Source organism: Terrapene carolina, unplaced genomic scaffold, assembly GCF_002925995.2.
Source record: "Terrapene carolina triunguis isolate 2854851 unplaced genomic scaffold, T_m_triunguis-2.0 Scaffold210, whole genome shotgun sequence".
NCBI classification, from domain to species: Eukaryota; Metazoa; Chordata; order Testudines; family Emydidae; genus Terrapene; species Terrapene triunguis.
In genome coordinates this window covers 12,791,230-12,809,199 of record NW_020664561.1, presented here as the reverse complement: position 1 = coordinate 12,809,199, position 17,970 = coordinate 12,791,230, and positions in this window count along the sequence as shown.

The following is a 17,970-nucleotide window of genomic DNA, read 5'->3' as shown; positions in this document are numbered from 1 at the left end:
AGTCAATATGAGTGACATTATTCTCTCTGATCTAATGGAGAACACCATGTCACCTCCTGATCCCGCCCTGGCATTCAGGGCTTAGGACCCTTACTAATTGGCAGGTGAAGCTGATGCTTCTCCTGACCATCCCAGTACTTGCTAATTTGCAACCCTCACTGATCTGAATTTAGGCCCACTCCACTAGTTAGTGCAGATTAGTGAGGCTTTTCTTCAGCTGCCCTTTCAGTGCAGGACAAACTACGTGAAGGAATTCCATTTCTGCCTAGGAAATTGTGTTCACTAGGTCAGCTGATTGCATACAGATGGTCCCAGTATGGTTCAAGTCTACATTCAAAGCTGTACTATCAAATTCTGGAGCTAGGGTCCAAGTTTGACTTGCTTAAAAGAATTTATGATTTGGTGGGAAATAACCTGCAGTCCGGTTATCAGTTGCTTTACAATCTACTTCAGTTGAGTAATGTAAAGAAAACAAATCACAGACCATGATTGTTTGACACGAACTGGAGCTTCTCAAGCTTTTTCATGGCATGGACTATAGCTTAATAGAGATTCTCATGGATCCCTCCCCTCCCATTCAAAATTGCATGGATCATCTCCCCATGATTTATGATCACATAACATCGCTATGGCAAGAACAAAAATTGCTTGCATTGAAAAGTGATATTAGGGAAGTATTTAATGTATTCGGGCTGTCTTTTAATGCAGTTTATCAACTTGAAACAAGGAGAGCCCAGCACCAAGTGATCAGTCAGCCCTCCATGGACAACAGTATAGGAATCTCTGACTTGAAATAATATTTGGAGCTCATGTCTTTCTGCTAGCTTTGTAGAAAAAGCTTTCTTAGCTTTCAGCTGTAGGGACAAGAGGGCTGAATCTTTCACAAATGTTTTTCTCCCAATTATTTGTCAGGAATTCAAGTTAAACATTCTAACTAAAAATCCTTCCATTCTCGACTGCTCCAATTTCAGTCTTATGTAATGTCAGAATCCCATTAGTTTTCCAATTTTTCAGGGAGTTGCACAGCAAAATGTGAGAAGTAAAGAGCTGATATTTTTAATGTAAAAAATCAAGCAGTGCCGTCTTCCTCCTCACCCCCCCCCCTTTATTTTTGGACAAAACTCTTGTAAGCCAACTTAATATATCATAAAAAAGCAGAAAGGGCAAAACCATATTTATTTTTCTTTTGCAGATAATTTTGAAGTATTGTTCCTATATCTGTGTTGGCATCAGTAGTGCTGATGCTATTGCACAGCAGGGAGGAAAACAATGAATGCCAAACTTAAAGAGGGGAAACTATTTTCAGGTTTTGAAGAGGATCTTAGAAAATAATTATTTTCTATTAGGAAAAGTACGTAACTTTCTCTCAGAGTTGTTGGCTGTTTTGTGTGCAATTGGGATATTGGGCTAGAGAATGGCCAGGTTGGGGTGTTCTATTTTGACGGTAGATCATATTCCATTTATATTTTTCAGTTTGTAAAAATGTACTCCGTGTCTCAGAGTGCAAGAGAAAATGTTTAAACACAATCTAAATCACAGTCTGTATAAGATAGGGCTGACAACAGTTAAATGAAATTATATACAACTCCCCATCAGGCAAAAACCTGTTTTAACAAAGTACCTTGATCTGAAGGCCAGCTGAGAAACCCTGTGATTCAAACTGGTGACATTTACCATGAAACAATAAAACAAATATTTTAGAAAACCTTTCCTTTTTTTTAAACCCCATTCCCTTTCTGTAAAAATCTAAATAAAATTACCGCAACTTCCACATCTAAGTTTTTTTTAAAAAGAGGCATGATTGATGATTGCAGATGCAGCATAAAACAACCTTTTAAGGTGAGGAATCATTAGCTGATCAAGCAGTTTAATTGGCTGAGCAGCAAGTGTTTTATAATAGTTTGATGGTTGCAGCTTGATTTTGCTTGACTAGCAACATCTGACTAACAGGTTGTCATGATCTCCGAAAATGGAGTGCCCTTGTTTACTCTATCAGGTTCATTTAAACATCCCAATCCTTCCCATGTTTCGTTTATGCTGGATTTTGCCCTGCATTAGGGAGATTTACTATAACAGTTGCTTTCAAGGGGATTATTCCTGTTTGCATCAGTACGGCTACTCTGGCTTGGCCTCTGGTGTAGAAGTATGCCTTAGCTGGGAATCTGAGTTTGTGATATAGTCATTTATGAGCGATTAAAGAGTGGCTTTTTAATTGGAGTCCTGAAATGTTTGGTTACCAATGCAGGAACGTTTAAAAAAAAAAAGAGTGATTAAGTCCACGTTTCATTTTATGTAAATCCATTGTTCATCAAAATGATGTTTAACCTATGTGAAAATTCCTTGTTTGTATGCAGACACCAATAATAAGAGAGGTGGGCATCAACGTTCTCCTGATCTTTGGTGTCTTTATCCTCTAATGATAGGGTCTGTAAATCCAAATGTAATATTAATGGGTACATGTAAATTAATTACAGAGGCATAGACCAACATGTCTTTTGTTTACTACCTGCCATTCCTTATTCTATGCTCCCTGGTTCCTCTCAGGAAAAATTCTGCTTTTAACTTCTCCTGGACTAGGGCTCAAAGAATTTGTGCCTGTCAGTCTCTCTTCCTCACCCAGACTGTGATCTGTAGTTGCTCCATGCATGGATCTCCTGTTACCTTCAGTGTGAGCTCTGGAAGTGGACCAGCCAGTGTCCCAGGCTGGAATAAGTTTTGGGAAATGCACCGTATTCCCTTTGTAGGTGACTCTATTACTGAAAGGCAGCTGTTGGACTTTAGTCAAATAAAGGAAAGGAACTGCAAGTCTTCCTCAGCATTCCTTATAGCTATGAATTAGGGCTGTCAAGCGATTAAAAAATGTATCGCGATTAATCGCGCTGTTAAACAATAATAGAATCCCATTTATTTAAATATTTTTGGATGTTCTATACATTTTCAAATGTATTGATTTCATTTATAACACAATACAAAGTGCACAGTGCTCACTTTATATTTATTTTTGATTACAAGTATTTGCACTGTAAAACCCCTCAAAAGAAATAGTATTTTTCAGTTCACCTAATACAAGTACTGTAGTGCAATCTCTTTATAATGAGAGTTGAATTTACGAATGTAGAATGTACAAAAAAAAACTGCATTCAAAAATAAAACAGTCTAAAACTTTAGAGTCTACAAGTCCATTCAGTCCCACTTCTTGTTCAGCCAATCGCTCAGACAAACAAATTTGGTTACATTTGCAGGAGATGCTGCTGCCCGCTTCTTATATACACTGTCACCTGAAAGTGAGAACAGGCATTTGCATGGCACTGTTGTAGCCGGCGTCACAAGATATTTACATGTTAGATGCGCTAAAAATTCATATGTCCCTTCATGCTTCAGCTACCATTCCAGAAGACATGCGTCCATGCTGGTGATGGGTTCTGCTTGATAACAATCCAAAGCAGTGCGGACCGACGCATGTTCATTTTCATCATCTGAGTCAGATGCCACCAGCAGACGGTTGACTTTCTCTTTTGGTGGTTTGGGTTCTATAGTTTCCGCATCAGAATGTTGCTCTTTTGAAAACATGCTCCACACCTTGCCCCTCTCAGATTTTGGAAGGCACTTCACATTCTTAAATCTTGGGTCGAGTGCTGCAGCTATCTTTAGAAATCTCACTTGGTACCTTCTTTGTGTTTTGTCAAATCTGCAGCCAAAGTGTTCTTAAAATGAACATGTGCTGAGTCATCATCTGAGACTACTATAACATAAAATATATGGCAGAATGTGGGTGAAATAGAGCCGGAGACGTACAATTCTCTCCAAAGGCGTTCAGTCACAAATTTAATTAACACATTATTTTTTTAATGAACATCATCAGCATGGAAGCATGTCTTCTGGAATGGTGGCATGAAGGGTCATACGAATGTTTAGCATATCTGGCACGTAAATACCTTGCAAAGCCGGCTACAAAAGTCCCATGCCAACACCTGTTCTCACTTTCTGGTGACATTGTAAATAAGAAGTAGGCAGCATTGTCTCCCGTAAATATAAGCAAACTTGTTTGTCTTAGCGAATGGCTGAACAAGAAGTAGGACTGAGTGGACTTGTAGGCTCTAAAGTTTTGCACTGGTTGTTTTTGAGTGCAGTTATGTAACACACAAAAAAAATCTACATTTGTAAGTTGCACTTTCACGATAAAGAGATTGCACTACAGTATTTGTAAGAGGTAAATTGAAAAATACTGTTTATCATTTTTACAGTGCAAGTATTTGTAATAAAAATAATAATAAAGTGAGCAGTGTACACTTCGTACTCTGTGTTGTAATTGAAATCAATATATTTGAAAATGTAGAAAAACCTCCAAAATATTTAATAAATTTCAATTGGTATTCTATTGTTTAACAGTGCAATTAAAACTGTGATTAATCACGATTAATTTTTTTGAGTTAATTGTGATTAATTGACAGCCCTACTATGAATACACCTTCATGTGGAAAAATATCCTGAGTCTGTGGGTATGTCTACACTGGAAACTTCAAAGCGCTGCTGCGGGAACGCTCCCACGGCAGCGCTTTGAAGTGCAAGTGTGGTCGGGCGCGAGCGCTGGGAGAGAGCTCTCCCAGTGCTCCTGGTAATCCACCTCCACGAGGGGATTAGCTCCGAGCACTGGGAGTGCGGCTCCCAGCACTTGGAGCCTGTCTACACTAGTGCTTTAAAGCGCTCAGACTTGCTGTTCTCAAGGGGGTGATTTCACACCCCTGAGCCCGCAAGTTAGAGTGCTATAAAATGTAAGTGTATACAAGCCCTCAGTCTCATTTACACTAAGGCCTCTTTACACCACTCTGCTATTGTTAAAGGGACATTAAATGTAATTGATGGCCACTACAAAACCCCCTTTATGCTACCATATCAGTTTAAAAGGGTCTTTATGTAAATGAGACTCAGGCCTTCTGTGTCTACATGTGGATTCCACTACAACCCCTCTAGAATATGTTATCACTATCTCATCTCTTTCAGGATTGTTTATTCACTTACCACTCCTAACTCATATTCCTTCCATGAACTGCAGTCCATTAACACTTCCTATACCTCTATTCTCTAGACTCCTTTTTTTCTCTTGCCTCACTCTCCTGTAATGAATCCTTTGTTTCTAGCTACAACTCCATCCTCTACTCCACAATTTACTGCTTTTCCTCTTTCTGACCAACTGGACCATCCCAACCACCTCCAACCTTGACTCGCTTCCCATTTCTGGTGTATCTGCTCTGGCTGCCATGCTCCTAGATGCTTCTGGAGGAAATCCAGAGATCATATGGACTCCACTCAAGTTTGCCATCTTTGTATTCAGCATGGCTATCAAAGGCAATTAAACATAGCCCACTTATTTAGTCTTTGTGCAGAAGGAGGTGAATTTCATCCTTAATGAATAATCATAATATGTGGTTTAGCTGTGTACCTACATTCCCTAATATCAAAGGGATTTTTCTTTAGTCTTGTTGGAGGATGAGCTATACAGATGGGTAATATACATTGTTGGCGATCCCTCAAGGATGATTTCTTTCACAGGTTATATTTTTCATGGGTCCTTTGGTAACTAAAGAGTCCGATTCTTGATCCACAGGCTCGTTGGCAGACATTGCAGGTGGTGTTGGAAGACCGGGTTGGGTCGTGATTGCTGCGTGACTGCAGGGCGGGTGCAAGGATGTTTCGTGCCCTAGGCGAAACGTCCACCTTGTCCCCCCCCCCCCTTACTTGCTGCAGACGGCCCTCCCCTTGCCCCCCTGATCCAGCTCCCTCCGCCTAAATGCCATCGACGACCGGGGTGGCCGAAGATCCGGTCGCCGCTGAAGGACCCGAAATGCCGCCCCCCAAATGCTAATGCCCTAGGTGACCGGCTAGGTTGCCTAATGGGTTGCACCGGCCCACCGTGACTGTTGTCTTTCCTTTCTTTTGTGGCGTTTTTCTGCCACCAGGACAAGGAAGGCGATTTTCCTCAAAGTTGGACCTTCCTTCTCTGACAAGTCTTCGAGTGAAAATCACTCTGCAGCATCACCTGCTGGGTAATACCTGCAGAAGAAATTATCTGCATATCAGAATTCCATCTCTGTATCCTGTACAGAAAATAACAAAGGCCAATACGCCAATAGCTGTGTGAGACTGTTAAAATAAAAACATTTGGAGTTGAGAGGTTTGCCGGGGAGATATGAAGCTAATAACTGTCAATCAGACAGGAGTATAAATTTGCTCTGAAATCAAGAGGTGTAATAAATCTGGATATTTGCTGCTATGAACTGGCTAACAAATTATAATGATAAATTAAACTTTATCCCTCTCTACCATTCATTGTAACAAAGGAAATTTTTCTTCTTTAGGTCAAATTTGGAAACTGTAACACTCCAAAGCCCAGTTTCTTTGATTTTGAAGGAAAGCAGAAATGGTAAGAGGAAATCCTTGCAATTCTTAAAATAAAATAAAACCAGAAATTGTTATTTTTGGTCACATCTTTTAGATTGCTTGAACTAGAATCTTACTTTGCATGTATCTCTTTCTTAATGATTAAAATAATCCTTTAGGGAATTCTTAAAATGGTGGTGGTGTTCTGTTAATTTACTGTTGTATTGGTTTAATCAGCAACAAATAAATATGAGTGGGTGAAGGAGTTTCTTTTTAAGCCTGACTAGAGGATTGATGGCTTCAAAATTGGGTAAAAGATGTCTTTCCTTTTCCCAGAAGTATGAAGGTAGGCTTGCGTTAGGCCTGATCACTGTTTCATTGGTGACAATGAGTAAGAGGCAGATGTATCAGTTCTATGAGTGGGCCATTTATGTTTTTCTCTGTATCCCAGGGAAGCATGGAAAGCGCTGGGAGATTCAAGTCCCCACCAGGCTATGCAAGAATACATTGCCACAGTGAAGAAACTGGATCCCAGTTGGAATCCTCAGGTAGGATAAATGGAAATAAATGACATGCAGAAATCAATTAAACACATTTTTATTGCACATCTGAATATTTGCATCAGATCTTCATCTAAAAGAGCTCCAGGAAAATTTAATTCACTGCACAGGAAACCTAACTTCTTAGACAGAGTAGTTTTAAATAGTATTTTAGCCATCAGGTTTATTACTTTATCAGATATTTAAGGGTTTCATAGTCTCTCTGGTGTATGGGCATTGTCTCCTTTTAAGAGGACCATTTTTTTAACAGGTATCTCTTAACTGGGCACCATCATAGCATCAAAATACAGTAGTCTTTACAGCAGGGGTGGGCAAACTTTTTGGCCTGAGGGCCACATCGGGGTGCCAAAACTGTATGGAGGGCTGGGTGTAGTGTATTAAATTGCTCCCCGTAGGAATGTGCTACTTATGGTGTAGTACTTACGGCTGCCAGTCCTGGTACTCTGAGCGGCATGGTAATGGAGCGGGGGGTTGGATAAGGAGCAGGGAGTCCTGGATAGGTGTGGGAGTCCCGGGGGGCCTGACGGGGCGGGGGTATGGATAGGGGGCAGGGCAGTCAGGGGACAGGGGGATTGGATAGGGGGTGGTGGGGTCCCGGGGGGGAGGTTAGGGGCAGGGGGTCCCAGGGACAAGGAGCAGGGGAGTTGGATATGTTGGGTAGGGTGACCAGGTGTCCCGCTTTTATAGGGACAGTCCTGATTTTTGGGTCTTTTTCTTATATAGGCTCCTATTACCCCCCCCCCCCCCATCCCGATTTTTCACACTTGCTGTCTGGTCACCCTAGGGTCGGGGGTTCTGAGGGGGGCAGTCAGGGGGTGGGAAGTGGGAGGGAGCGGATGGGGGAGGGGGCCAGGCTTTTGGGGAGGCACAGCCTTCCCTACCCGGGTGTAGTGTATTAAATTGCTCCCTGTAGGAATGTGCTACTTACGGTGTACTACTTACAGCTGCCAGTCCTGGTGCTCCGAAAGTAGCACATTCCCATGGGGAGCAATTTAATACGCTACACCTGGCGGCTCTCACTGCCCTGCTGCCCAGAGCGCTGGCGGCACGGCGAGCTGAGGCTGTGGGGGAGGGGCCGGGGACTAGCCTTCCCGACCGGGATCTCAAGGGCTGAGCAGGATGGTCCCACGGGTCGTAGTTTGCCCACCTCTGCTTTACAGGGTGTTTGACTTAGAATTACAAGGAACTGTGGAATGTCTACATCCTTTTTATACACCTTTTAAAAATACCTACTTCAGGCATGTTGATTTTATGATGGTAGAAAATTTGTGGTTTTGTTGCTCCTCCACCTTAGGAAAGAGAGTTCTTGTCTGAGCACAAGACTTGGAACCAAGAACTTGAGTTCTAATTCTGGTTTTGATGCCTCCTGTGGCTTTAGGGTAGATGTGGAACTTCTGTGGCTCAGCTTCCCCATCTGTAAAATAGGGATGCTAATGCTCCTCTGTCTCAGAAGCGTGCTGTGAGAATTAGTTAATATTTGCAAAGTGTCTGGAGGATGAAAAGCATTATAGAGCATCTCTAGAAAAATAACTCTGGACTGTACAATCCCATTAGCATACAAAAGTCAAAGTGATTTGCCATGCTTTACCTTACATAAAATCTTGTCCAATCTAAAACATCCATGCAAAATAAGGAAAAAATCCAATAAATATTGATCAGTTAAAAGCCTGAATGAACAAAAACACCTTGCAGCTCAAGTATTATTCATAAAGTAGGGGGGGAAACCCTTTCTATATCCTTATGGATGCAATCGCAGTAATGTAGCTTCTGTTGATAAATAGAAATCTTCCCATTGAAATGTCATGGAGTGTGGCATGCTCATCCTCTGTTGGTGGCTAGTTCTGATTTGTATGGTAGTTCTCTGCAGCAAGAATCTAGGACATGAATTCAAGAATCGACTGTGTTTTTCAAAATGTCTAAAAGAATCGAACCACACAGTAAATGAAGGAGCTGGAATTCTGACACTTTTTCCTGGCAAAGAATGAGTGCATCTGAGCATGATTACTCCCCCCAGTATCCTGCGCTGCACATAGCTATCCTCTTCACTCCTCAGTGGAAGGTGGATAAGCAGAAACCAGCATATGTTCTGGTCACACTGATACAGCTGTTGGAGGTACTTTCATTGATTGCAATATCTATGAGGTGAAGAATTTAAAGGGCACCATCCTAAGCGCTAGACTTAAAAATGGACCTGTCTTGATTGTGCCAGTTCAGAGCTCTTTCCTTGAGGAGTCAGTCATGACATTTTCTTTCAAAATTAATTTTTAAAAAAGCATATGAATTCAGTACTGGGAAAGGGTGTTGAATGGATATCCCTGGAGACTGAACTCCACTATTCACATAGAGAGCAGGCATTGTCACCCATCCAGCCCATTGACCAGGAAAGGGAGTTCCGTCACCAACCTCATTTAGGCCTTGGTGCCTCTGGGACTGCTAATAAGTGGTAGTGATTTTTGCATTGTGGATCCTTGTCTGCTGGGAACTGAATTGAATAACAACAAAGCCCCATAGTATACTAGTGTGACATTTTTAAAATTGTATTTGTAAATGTTGTGTTACTTTGAGAGTCCTGTCAGGAGAGAAACCGGCTCAGTCTGTATAGAGGTTCAAAGCATTAGTGCACAGGCTTGTTTACTGTGAGTTTCACACTCATCCATGCCTCCTTCTTTTTCCTGCTTTTCTTTTTTATTTTATGTTTTCAGTCATAGAAATGTTTGAAGGGTTTGGGGAGCAATGATAGACTCTGAAAGGGGGCCACTCTTAAGGCAGGTAGGGCCCAAATTGTCTTACCTTGCCAGTTTCATCTAGGAGTGAATGCCTGTCTCTAGCAGATTTTAGTATCCTTACAGCTCTGAAACCACAAAAGGGAGGCTATATGGATTTCCTTTTCAATAGGTGTTTTGCCCTAACATTTCAGCAGTTCTAAGTGTTTTAGACCGTCACATATGTAACTGAATTTCTTTCTCAAAACTTTAAAGATAATAAGCATTTTCTGTTTGCTTTCAGAACTCCCAAGTATAATGATAATGATAATGAAAATGACGTAGGGATAATAATGTAAGGCTTTCTGTCTTGATGTGCATTCCCCATAGCTTAGACCCTGAATTTCATATCCTGATTGTATCCCTTGCCTTGAAACTGCCTGTGAGTGAGCCAGAAATCAGTTGAACAAGGTAGGAAGGCTCTGTGTTGGAGGAAGGTGGTCAAAAATAGAATGGGGAAGAGGAGAAAGTTGCTACATTCTGCAGCATTTGTGCAGGGAAAGGGTGTTAAGAGGGAGAGAATTATTAATTAGTACGTTAAACAGCAACCTCTTGTCCCCATGTGTAGTGAAGTGAGACTCACCCGTGTGGCACCTCCTGCTGGTTATCCTGGGAATTAGCTCAATTTCAGCCCAGAGCATCCTCTGCTGGCTGGTGGCTCACCTGCCTCAGGCCCCATATCCCGCCCGAACCCCGGTGCCCTTTACCTCAGGGTTCTGCCCCTGCAGTACCCCCTGTGACAGACCCAGACCAGTGGGGTACAGGAGTCTGGTAGAGGGCAAATATACTGGTCACTGGATGAGTAGTTTTCTGTTCCCTGAGTGACCAGAGCAGGGGCTGCACTAGAGTAATCAGGAACCTGCTAGAACCAGTTAAGGCAGGCAGGCTAATTAGGACACCTGGAGCCAATTAAGAAGAAGCTGCTAGAATCAATTAAGGCAGGCTAATCAGGGCACCTGGGTTTTAAAAAGGAGCTCACTTCAGTTTGTGGGGCGAGTGTGAGGAGCTGGGAGCAAGAGGCACAAGGAGCTGAGAGTGAGAGGGTGTGCTGCTGGAGGACTGAGGAGCACCAGCGTTATCAGACACCAGGAGGAAGGTCCTGTGGTGAGAATAAGGAAGGTGTTTGGAGGAGGCCATGGGGAAGTAGCCCAGGGAGTTGTAGCTGTCATGCAGCTGTTACAGGAGGCACTATAGACAGCTGCAGTCCACAGGGCCCTGGGCTGGAACCCGGAGTAGAGGGCGGGCCCGGGTTCCCCCCAAACCTCCCAATTGACCTGGACTGTGGGTTCTCCCAGAAGGGAAGGTCTCTGGGCTGTTCCCCAACCCACATGGTGAATCTTTGAGGCAAGAAAATCCGCCAATAAGCGCAGGACCCACCAAGATAGAGAAGGAACTTTATCACACCCCGCTCTGGATCTCCCCTCCCAGGGGAACCCCCATCCTCTAAACCCACCTTGCCTCAGTGGCTACTGCCAGTCATCATCTAGCTCCTGCTCACTGGGGCAGACTGTAGTCTGTAAACCACTCATCATTGGCAAGGGAGAGTTTGGACCTGCTGCCTCTGCCTAACCCTGGGCTGCACCTTTGCAACCCTGGTACCTGTTTTGGCCTTTAGCAAGGCCCGCAGCCTGGGGAATTTGCCAGGCTGGAGTTCCCCAGCTCTGCTAGTCTTTCCCCAGCCCTGTACCCTGAGCTCCCAGGCAGCCAGGTCCTTCTCTCCCAAGCGCTAGAGAGATACTGACCCAGCTCCTGGCTCAGAGCCCTTTTATAGGGCCAGCTGTCTCCTAATTGGGTGTGGCCCCAGCTGTGGCTGCCTTCCCAATCAGCCTATTCTTATTGGCTCTCAGCCCCAGCCCTCTCCAAGAGCTGGCTTTTAACCCTTTCAGGGCGGGAGTGGGGTGACTGCCCTGCTACACCATGACAGTTTCCATTAATTGTCTATTGTTTAACCAAGTTAGTAATGGTATACAGGAGAACCAGACCTCCCCTTCTCTCATCTCTCTGATGCTTATCTCATGCCAGCTATACTCTGATTTTGTTGCACCAGGTCCACCTTCCTGCAGCCACAAGAGGGAGCTCTGTTCATTATAATAACTAAGGTATATTTAAAAAGAACAGGAGTACTTGTGGCACCTTTGAGACTAATGAATTTATTTGAGCATAAAGGTGATAAAATAATAAAGTCATTATAGTCTTCAAATTTTAAATTTAATTTTAAAAAAAGATTTGTGTGTACAGTACTAGGTGCTTAGTCACTGTCTCTTTCCTCCTTACATGATCAGCTGGTAGGCCAGGTTTCTTAGTTTTTTTTCCATTATAAGTAGCTGGTGAACAAGAAACAATAATTGTGTGTGTCTGATGGGCTTTGTTGAGAGAAAATATAGGGTCTCTTATTAGGAATATGAAAAGTTTAGCTGTTCAAGATGGATTAAATTTGCCAGCATTTTTTTTTTTAAATAGAGAGCGCTATCAGGTTTTAAACTTCCCTTCAGAGTCCATTTCACAGCATAATATGTTTCATTATCAGAAAGCTTTTCAGATGTTCATATATATTTTCCCTTTAAAATTTCATAAAAACATTTTAAAAATGTGTTAACCTTTGTTCTCAGGGGTTTTATGATGCCATCACAAAAATTCCTCTCAGATTTAAAACTCAAAGCTTGTTTTAAAATAATAAAAAAAATACAGTAGAGGAATTCAGAGATTCTGCAGTCCCCAGTTACACAATGGTATGGGGTGGAGTATGGAGGAGTGACAGAGGGGTCCCTTTTGTGCCAGTCTAGTCAATTATATTGTGTACATATCTTTAATTGACTAGGATTTATAAGGCATTATTTATTCCCTGCAAATCTGCAATTCATAGAGGTACAGACCACAGTCTGTGTGCCATTGCACACAAGCGAAGTTAGGGTGCGTTCTGGGTTATTGCTTCTCATACCAAGATGAATATCGGCACACTAAATGCTTGGCACACAGTTCATGCAATAAAAATAAATAACAATGTAAACAACTCCACTTCTTTTAGCTCTTTCTTCAATTCAGACCTTCCATTTACTTCCTTTGGCTGAAACTTTGGCACTTTGTGACTCTAAATTCTCCTTCTTCCCGTTCTTATGTTGCAAATCTGCCTGTTGCCATCACTGCAGCTCTTCCCACATACAGCATAGACAGTTCCATCTTTGCTAAATCCTCCTGCAAGCCTTTCTTTCTTCTTGCCTCGACTATTTAAGCCTTTCTGTGTGACCTCAAGTCTCCAGCAGGTCCAGAACACTGCTGCATGCCTCTTACTTGCAACAGGAAGCATGATCACCTCTCCCTCTTTGCAGGATCTGTTTCTGAACTGAAAGTAGTATTTATCTGGCTTGGGTTTTGCAACATGGAAATGAAACATTTGAAGGGGAAATGTAAAGACCCAGAGAAACATAAAACACATTTGCCCTTGTAGTGGAGACCTTCCACTTGACCACCCGTATTGCCATTTTTTTACATCACTTGTGGTTTACTAGCTTGTGAATAAAATTTTACCCGTAATGCAAAACTTAGAATTCCTCCTGTGTAATAAGGAATAAAGTCATCAAAGCCCAGGGCAATGTCTGCACACTGATCAGGCAGAGCAAGAAGATAGCTCTTGGTTCCAGAAGGGGCCCAAGATTCCCAAATCTTGGTGAAACTAGATTAGTATCCCCCTTCCTGAGCCCTCCTGGGTCTTGAAATTCCAATGCTGAGATTTTGAGGGAATAAATGTACATGTATATTCAAACTGCTGGTCTATGCTGTTTTTAAACTCTTTCAGTGCACTCTATGATGACTGACGTCAATAAAGCACTACTAGTGCTGTATTATTAGTGAGCAAGTGCAGAGCACAGAATTGAAAGCAGCCACCAGAGGATCACTGAAGAGAATAAACAACCCTTCTGATAAAAACAGAGCAAGCCTGAAAGCAAATGAAGTTGAAGGAATAACATATTGTTGCTACAGGCACAGAGTAGACCTGTAAAACAGAGAACTTGTATGGAATGAATGTTAATTTGGTTGAATTCTGTTTCTCCAGAATGGGCTGCAGAGGGCAGTATTTCATAACACAGCAGCCAACTACTAGAGTGTTCATGGGTTTGAATGTGTTCCTGTCACTATTCAAATAGCCTTTCTTCACCACATTTGAAATGTTATTCTTCACTTGCTTGTACCTAAAACGTGTGTGAGAGAGAATTCACAATTCAAGGATACTGTGAAAGTCTGGAGAATCTGTTTCTTAACCACAAAAAAATGGGCTACACTGTGAATCTAGATACTGCAGGTGGAGCTGGATATTATTGATGTAATCTCAGGAAATATTCTGGTAACAAATGATACAGCTTGTTTTAAATTGATTTGTTTCATATTTATTAGATGTTGGTCCGAACCATAACTCCAGCCCCAAACTTAGGGTACGTCTTCACTACCCGCCGTATCGGCGGGTAGCAATCGATTTATCCGGGATCGATAAGACGCGATATATCGATCCCCGAACGCGCTCACCGTCGACTCCGGAACTCCACCACACCGAGCGGCGGTAGCGCAGTCGACGGGGGAGCCGCGGCCGTCAATCCCGCGCCGTGTGGACCCCAGGTAATTCGATCCAAGATACTTCGACTTCAGCTATGCAAATAGTTAAGTCTCTTGGATCGATTCCGCCCCCCCACACCAGTGTAGACCAGCCCTTAGAACCTCTATAATGACCCAAACCAAAACTCTGTATCTAAACATTCCAAAACTTGGGGTTTGAAATCCAGACCTGAGTTTTATAAAACTTGGTTTTGGTGCTCAAATGTGGCCTGTTAGAAGAGATTTGAGCAACAAATTCTGACTGAGTTTCAGATTTAAGATTTTTATATTGGGCACCTGTCTAACATTTTATTAACAAATGGGTAAATCAGGCTAATGTTGTTATCCTTCTGAATCTGCAAATTTGTAACTTGGTATCCAAGTAGAGAGAACTTCTGTATTGGAAGAATTTAAGTAAATAACTTAAGTAAATTTTATTGAAAAAGCTGTGGCCCATAAACAGTATCAGAGCACCCATCATGCCTTCCCAGTGTGTGTCTCACTCAAACAGATGTCACCTTCTTAATCTGGCCAAGCAGCCACAGTTTGCAGTCAGGAGTGAGAAGCAGAGTGGTTTGGGAAGGATTACAATGGGGGTGGGGAGAGTAGGGGAAAGATGTGTTGGGTCTGTGCCTAATGTGAAAATACCATTGATTACATTCCTCCTATATGTTTATTTTGCTGCGATGTGAGTATCTCTGTTTATGGTTTATCCTCCAACAGGAAAAACTAGGTCCCTTCTGTAAACTAAGCTACTTCTAGCATTCCATGCATGTAAAGCCTTTGGAAAATAACAAGTCTGCTTTTTTTTTATTATTATTTATTTATTTTTTAAATTAATGATCCAATTGAAATGTCAGAATTAGGTCTGACACCCTTTGGTTAGCTCACCTCTTTATGCCTTGTTGTTGTGGCACATATAATTGTATATGTGGGGTTCCCCTGTAACTCAGATCCCTGCAAATCCTTAATTAAGGATGGAGTTTCAGATGCAGTTCTGAACTGCTTGGATTTTGTTTTTTAGTGTGTTAGCTCCTTGTTTTTAATTGACTTTTTTATGGTAATACCTGCTTTTGTATTTTTACCTGAAAATTAAATCAATAGTTCATAAAATATCAAAATCTATTAGTGAGGTGTTGCAAAAACACATACACTATCGCTAGGAAAATACATAATAGCTGCCTTTTAAAGTTAAATAACTCATATTAATGCTAAAACCCCTCTAAAAACTGACTGTAATTTTTAAAAGTTTGCTTTAATTGGTAACTGGGGGTGGAGGTGAGAGGAAGCACCAGAAACTACCAAAAAACTTACTATATTCACCATCCTGTATGATCTCATTTTTAGCCATCTTGTAAGATATGTTTTAAATTTACATCTGAACTGATACGTGGCAAATTTCATCCCAATGTAAATTAAAATGGCTGAGTTATGAATCCTTCAAAAGCAGTGTTTATAATGGAATATAGCAGCTAACTCGCAAATGTGGTGTTATAACTGGTACTGCAGTGCCAGCCCACATCAGACTTCATAGTGCTGACTGTTTGACAAACTGATTCATGTTTAGGATTTTGCTCCCATTCTCCAGTGTTCAGGCAGATTTTCAGACTGGTATTTTTGTGGTTCAGCACCATGAATCCATTTGGTTGGATTATCTGCTGCAAGGCCCAAGACTTTAATATACAGTGTTATTCTCCACCCTCACTATTTGTATGCCAGCTGGAAGAGGAGTGTTCATATCTCTGGTAGTTAAGGAAGAATGTTTCGAGAGAGAGAGAGTGTGTGTGTGTGTGTGTGTGTGTGATTAGAGGAGTAAATCAAGGCTTCATCTTATAGGAATCTACAAAGTGCACAAGATAGGGCTGAAATAAAGGGGGAGATCCTCACAATAGACCTCCCAGTTAATGTGCAGCAGCTCTTTGTCAGCACACAGTTTTAGAACATTAGTAGACGTTATACTAACGTTTCAGCTGGTGGGATGGAGATCTCATGACCTCCTGCAGCTACAGATTCGGTAACATTATGTGAGCTGGCCCTGCCCAGTGAGGAAGATGTCCATGGTTATTTTAGAATCCTAGCTGTGAAGTTAGTTCCTTTTGGTTGTAAGTATGTGTTACTACAGATACTCCTGAAAATACTTTTCTTGGTGTTAGAGCAGTGTTTCTGGAGTGATTTGTAGGAGACCAAAAGAACTGTAATGTTGAATATGACCCATTTTGTTTTACCAAATTGAGAACAACACAGTTCATTAGCTATACAGGTTAAGAATTTATGGACCTTTTACAATTTGACTGAAAATTTATTTTTAAAAAATCAACTCCTACATCATTAATAAGAGAACAGTCCATTCATACTGTTTCATAAGGCAACATAATACCACTTCACAAGTACTAGCTACTCACAACACCTGTGCAAGGAAGGGAGGTAAGTTATCATGCCCATCTTAGTGATTGGGAAAGTAAGGGAGATGCCACACAAAAGGAGCCCATGTTATCCCCAAGGTATTAGGCTGTTACACTAATGAAGGGTTCATATTGCTAAAGACTGAGGCACTGGTACTGCTGCAGGATCCCTGTATAACCTACTGGTGACTAAAATGCTAAATGTCTGATTTCAGCAATTGGCCAGAAATGTAACAGCTCCTGTGAAGATGAACCTTATAACAGGAATGTCTGAAATTACTTCATAGTTTTTAACTAATCCTTCCAGGTCTGAATAATTAAAAAAACCCTTAACTTTTTGTAAGTTCTGCTCATAAACAAAGCCACTCATGGATACCATCAGTTGTCTGACTGGACCTTTCTTCATATATGTAACTGCATTTTATTTATAATTTTCATTATGCTAAAAGGGTTAGTTTAAACCTCCACTCCTTTCATTATGTGGGAAGTATAATGTTACCCACGTGAATTTAATTTAATTTAAAGTTTAATGGTACAGTCTATAGCTTTTTAACTTACATGTCTTGAGAACATCCCTTTTTAAAACAAATTGTCTTCTGTCATATGCATGCTAGTTTTAAAATAAACTAACACAGATTAGTGGCCACTTAATAATGGACAACAAAAGTCTTAATCCACTACTGTGAATGTAGTGATGTACCAATAAATGGAAGAGTTTAAACAAAACAAAAAAAATAGAATGGTTTGTCTTTTATTTTCTTTGTCTCTGTAACACTGTCAATGGGAAACAATCTGGCAAATATCCTTCATGAACCTGTAGTCTAAGATGGAGATATCTAAGGTGCAGTACCTGGGGCTGAATATGCTTTGTTCTAGCAAGTAGAAATATTGTCGTATGCTGTGAATCCGGGTGGATTTGATTTAAATAAAAAAATCATGATTTAAATCACTAGTTAGAAAGACTCTATTTAATCATGGTTTCCTACATAAAAGTGCATTCTTGTTGGTTGTTATAATCTTAATACATATTCTTCACAACTCAGAAATAGATGTAGGTTTCATTTTTAGAAGGTACACACTATACTTTTTTAAACAGTGATTTATTTTGAAAACTTTTCAGATTAGTTTTACTGCTATATCAGAAAATGAATGATTGTTTGGTTATTTCATTTACCCAAGGTAATTGAAGCAGATATTTATGAAGTCATTGGGAGGTGAACCATCTCCAATTCAACAGGTTAATCATTAATATTTGGAGGGTTTTCTTGCCATGCTGTATTAGGA